Source organism: Nicotiana tomentosiformis, chromosome 4 (assembly GCF_000390325.3).
Source record: "Nicotiana tomentosiformis chromosome 4, ASM39032v3, whole genome shotgun sequence".
In the NCBI taxonomy this organism is placed as follows: domain Eukaryota; kingdom Viridiplantae; phylum Streptophyta; class Magnoliopsida; order Solanales; family Solanaceae; genus Nicotiana; species Nicotiana tomentosiformis.
Window position 1 is genome coordinate 35,411,111 of NC_090815.1, and position 6,329 is coordinate 35,417,439.

Here is a 6,329-nt window from a genome sequence, read left to right on the forward strand (position 1 = left end):
AAGGCAAAAATTCTTATTTCCATTTGTTTTCAACATAAAAGCTTTTCGGAAACCTGCCCAGACTGCGCACGCAAATCGAGGAGGGTAAAAATGATATTTTTAACGCTTAAGAGCGCAAATTCGAGTTCTAAAATATAAGATGACCTTTTGGGTCATCACATATATCCTAAGAATTATGACTGGCTAATAGGTAACTTGAGCTTTTAGTAATCATTTTCTTTTGAAATAATCATGCAGCATGCCTCCTCCACTTTTCCAGCAAATTCTTAAAAGGAAAAACCACTAGATATTATTGCATGCTCATATACCAGAAATAAACAGATCTTTGTTTGCTCTACGTAACTCAAATTTCCTTACATCAGAAAAGTAACAGATGTTTCTTTTCCCAATTGAATCCAAGATGCTTCAGAGCAATACAACCTCTAATGCTAAATTATCTAGCCGTACATATACAAAGAAGCAATAGATAACAGATAAACTCCATCTCCATATTTTTTTGAAAATAACGAGATTTTCTTAATAACATCTTGTAACAAAAAAAGAGATAAGGTGTATATATCCTTAAAAGGGTGCCACCTCTCAATCATAACTTAAGAGTCACAATCTTGAAATGGGGGTGGGGAGCTGCCACGCTGGGGAAGTTTTAGGCTTATCCAAAGTCTTTATTTAATCACCCAACAATTCCTTAATTAACTAGTTAATCTCTCACTAACCAATAATTAATAAATTATCCGCATAATTAAAAATTATCTCAAATTACTTAAAATACTACTCATTTTTATCACACTTTATACATCTTACTATCATGGTCATGTGGTACCATATAAAATCAATACATACACTATTATTTCATTAAAACATCCATGTAAAAATACATATATTTTCTCAACTTCTAATTTTCTTAATCTCATATAAAGAGTACAAATTTCCGTACGCTTAATTCTTAAAATGGTAAAAAAAAATAACCTTCTTTTCTTGTGAGAAAATAATTTCTATCTTTATAATAAAGAAAATCTCATAAACTTTCTCATATTCTGTGTATAATTTAAAGCATATTCGAAAATAGTAATATTAATAACTATATAAAATCATATTTTTCAAACCTTCTTTTATAAAAATGTTCCACTCAAAATATCATATCAAATGTATATAACGGTATCAAGGTTGTTAAACTTACGGGGTCTTACAATAACATAATCACAAATCCTTTATAATCTCGTGAATGGTCTTAATCCCTTCAAGCTCATATGGATTACTACGACTCATCCTAGTATTAAAGTATGAGATGTAACAAAATATGAATTAGAAGTTAATAGTTTTATCATAAAGATACAATATCATTCTAGTGATAAAATTGATAATTCTATCAAAAATGATGAATTTAATTGAATTAAAAATTTAGCATACATGCAATTTTTATGTTACTAGATTCATTTTTACATGGTTTCAAGTGGTGAATCATAATATATTTTTATTTTCGTCAATTTTTTGTTAAGTATGTATATTTTTTGTAGTTATGCAACCTACAATTTTTTTTGATATTTATGATATTCCCAAACTTAATGGTGAGAATTTTAAGATTTTGAAGGAGCGAATCTCCTACATTTACGGTGCATGGACATTAATTATGTTACTGGAAAAGACAAACCACATATTATTGAAACTAGCAGTCCAGCTGAAATTGCTCTTGATGAACAGTGAGAGTCGTCTAACCTCTTGAGTACCATGTTCATCAAGACTAAAATGTATTCGTGGTTTTGTCGAACAGTATACCAATATCAATGAATTACTGAAGGCTATTAATGAACAATTTGATATTCAAATAAGGTACTTTCCATAACCTTAATTATGAAATTCTCATCAATGAAGCTCATTGGTGTGAGAGGTTGCGTGAGCATATCATGAAAATGCGAGACTTAGTGGCTCAATTAAAAACTCTTGAGGTTGAAATATTTGAAACTTTTTTTGTCCACTATATATTGAACTCTCTTCCGCAACAGTATGCTTCTTTTAAGATCTCTTATAATATACATAAAGATAAATGGTCTATTAATAAACTTCTGAGCATGTGTGTTCAAGATTAGGTCCGATTGCTGATGGAAACAAGAGAAAGTGCATTGCTGGCTACTCAAAGAAAGAGGACACATCAAGCCAAGAAGAAGGGGAAAGTAAAGGCACCCCTTGTAACTGACATCAAGAAAGTATCCTTGTGTTTCTTCTGTAGAGAGAAGGACCACATTACGTCAAATTTCAGAAATTGCTTGAGAAGAAAGGTAATTCAATCTCTCTTGTAACTTGTGAAGCAAATATGACTGATGTTAATCATAAAACATGATGGATTGATTTTGGTTCTACAATCCATATTACATATTCCTTGCAGGCACCAAAAACTTGTTGATTCCCCAAGTACACGCAAGTATACGTGGCCGTCAAGTAATAAAGTAACTCGAAAGTCGAATGTCGAACCCACATAGACTTAGATTAACCGTTAACTAAGCAAACTAAAATTAATTTACTGTCCAAGATGATCAAAAGTTTAACTTTTTTATTACAACTACTATTGCGAAATTTAAACACATAACCAAGGGAAATATAAATTTCAGGGTTGTGGTAGGTTTATCAATCCTATTGAGTTCATAATTACACCTGTTAATCCAAATTATCTATGATTGCTAGTTGACCGGATCGTTTATATAAATAGCATGTTCCAACAATACTATCCGTCTATCCATAATATATCAACCCTATATTCCTATGGTCTTGAATCTATCATGAACGAATATAATACGATATTCAACTAAGCAAGACTGTTAGGTATATTTCTATCCTAACCACGATATCTTTCCCCGAGCCACAGGTTCAGAAATAAGCTCTCTCCAATTCTACTCTAATCTAAACACGGCTTTCCCAAGCATAGCATAGATAGTAAATAGAACCCAACTGCTGGCCAAACAATTAAGCAATTTTATACAGAATTAGAGAAACAACCAAAGATGATAACTCGAATAAACGGTAATATAATTAATAAACTTCAATATTCATGATAACCACAACCCTAGAACGTGAAGTTTAGCTCCACATACACATGGTAGCAAAATAACAAATCATCAAGAAAAAGTAAAGACTACTCAGTTTGATAGAAGAAAGATGGAATATGATGAATTCCGGCCTCCACGGCGGCTCCGTGCTCTCTCTTCGTCTAAAGTCTGTCCAAAGTCAGTCTCTCTTAAAATATAGTGTTTAATGACTATTTATAAGTGTAGGATAAAAGTCTAGGTTAAATAACCCAATCCAAAATCAAAAAAGATAAAATTGCTTTAAAACCCGGACCATGCCTCGCCACGCGAAACGCGCGATGAACCTCGCACCGGATTTCGCCTCGCGAGGCAAAACGCGAGGAGAATTGCTCGTCTCGCCTGCTGCTCTTCGTTTACAATTTTGATTTCTTTGGTTAGTGCTAGTTGCCTAACCTTTTTTCCATAATTTCTCGTTCTTTTCCTTTCTTTTTCAATTTGCAATTGTCTTACTTTTGTCTTCTTTTATAATACTAAACTTCAATCATTGTCCAATAATTAAATAATCATGACCCATTTTTGTAGTGTATAAAATACACATAAAATCTTTAGTTCGTTTTCAATTTTATCCCTAAAGTACCTACACATAAAATAAACTCAATTAAGCACACATATAATACAATTTAGCATTAAAGTACCTAAATGTAAGGTAAGTAATGCACTAAAAAATATACAATTATAACCAAACATCATTACTCCACACTTAAACATTGCCCGTACTCGAGTCAACCCCACACTTTAAATTTACCATATTTGAAGCACACTACACCAATGACCATGGTTGATAGAAACATTTAAACTTTAGCATATGCAATCACATACACTTCCCTTTTCTTATGCCATACTTCACAAATATTCAAACAAAGGCAACATGATCATAACAATCCTAGCCTTAAAAACCAACTCAATGTCACAATGCACTTATGGCTTGAACACCCAACATCATAGAGAGAAGTCTAATAACGTTACCTCTCCCTCGTGAGACCATGTGCCCTCACAACAAAAATAAGAGAGTAAGTTGAATCCACACACTTAAATTAATGCTCAAATATATTTTAAAGACTCATATATATCAAAGAATATGACTCACTCTCACAAAAGAAGTCATATGCTTGCAATTGGTACCATAGGCTTGCCCTTAATGTAAATCTCTACTAATGTAGGCTCACTTGTTCTAAAATCAATTAGAACTTTTTCATGGTTGTAATGTGGGTTAAGGGAAGGGAAGGATATATTTAGGAATAGTGGCTAACCCTCCTAAGCACTTTAACACATCACATAATCAACTGTAAGCGCAAATTCTTCAATCGCAATTTTAATTTCACAACTAAAATCATCACTAAAAATATTCCCTCTTTCTTTAAGAACTACTTTATTTCATTCTCACTAGCAAGAACAAAATATCAATTTATTCATGTAAATTTCTTTTCTTTTTCTCTTTTGCAATTTCCACTAGTGGTGTATTCTTTTACAAAACAAGTGCATATTTCTTCCTTTCACTGGTTCCACTCAAAAGTCACCCCACACTTAGTTCCTTCTTACTCCTTTTAGCGCTCATCTCATGATTAAAGTGCTTTAAGACGTAAAAAGATCAAAACAATGTCGATTTAGAACAAAAGAGATTTAGACTTGTAATGTGAGTGCCAAATAAAAGTCTATAAGTTCAAAATGGTTAACTAGGGATATATTTTATTTGTGATAGGCATTAAACTCAAAAAGAACAAAGATAGCCTAAAATCATTTTTCAAACCGAGTATCACTTAAAATTTTGCTTCGACTCACATACCGGGCAAATTCTAGACACAAGCATAATAACATGGACTACACAAAAATCTCACCACACATGACACATGACTCACTAAGGACGGTTTCATTCCGACTCTCAAACTAATGCAAGTATTCACGGAGCCACGAGATATTAAGTATTAAGCACAAAGTAAACATAAGTCAAGAAAATGAGACATAGGCGTCACAAAACATGCTATCCAAATAACCGAGACATCATAAGCAATTTTAGCACATAGGAAAGATACTACACATGCCAAAACCTAAATATGCTACTATTAAACAAGTCAAGGGCGCCTAAGAATCTCATCTTTCTTCCTCCATTTTTTCCTAAGTCCTACTCAAAAAAATAAAATAAAAGAAAAGAAAAAAATACAAACCGTTTCAAACTACATCCCATGAAAAAGAACCGAGGCACAAAGAAAAATCACGGGGGATTTTTACTACCTAAAGAAAACTAAAAGACATATTTTTAGATTTTTGTTTAGACTTTAATCCCTCAAGAAAACTGTCTAGGAGATCAAACGTCGGAAAAAGTCTAATTTTTCTACCTTTTTCGATTTTTTTTTTTTTTTTTCTTATTTTTCACATTTTAAAAAATAAATTAAGCTACTAAAATACTACACAACTACAATAACAAAAATAAGAAGCTGAAATAAAAATAAGAAGTTAACATTTTCTAACATACTATCACTAATTATCTAGAGAAATTCTCCCACCTCACACTTAAAGGAGTGCAGTGTCCTCAATGCACAAATAAAGCAAAATAATAACGAGGGTGGACAAGAAACTCCCTGAAAGGCCAAAGGCCGAAGCAATAACGGCTCACGGGTACTCAGACTTTTCCCAGGCATGGTCCTTTATGTGGGCACCTCACACTTAGTTCTCATCATCTAGCTCGCTTTTGCATACTTCCAATGGATTTGTCTCCTATGCTTATAATTCTACAAAATAAAAACAGACACTATAAAAATAATATAATAAAAATAAAAACAAAAGAAAGCAGTAAAGTTGGGTTACCTCCCAACAAGCGCCTGATTTAACGTCGCGGCACGACTTGAACCACATTTTGCCTCTACCTCGAACTTATGAATTGAGCCCCCAATAGGGCATCCAGTCTGTGACTATGCTCCTTCGGTGGGGCTACAAAGAAAACCAGACCAAGCAATAAATTTTTCACTCTACACTTCTTGGCCTTTAGTTGAGGAATGTAATTTTTACTTTTTGACACAACGAATTCAAGAATGTAAGTACCCCGTTCTTCGTCCATTGGCTCCTCTAAAGGCTCAGCTGACTCGATTTCCATGTCATCATCCAAACACAATGTTGAAAAATGTTTGGAATGAGGACCAATACGCCCTAGCTGTAGAATTGTTTTACTCTTTACATCCTCATATTTACATGCACTAGAATCTTCAAATATAACATTATCTGCTTCCTCGCATGGCTCTAGTGTACTTTTCTCAACAT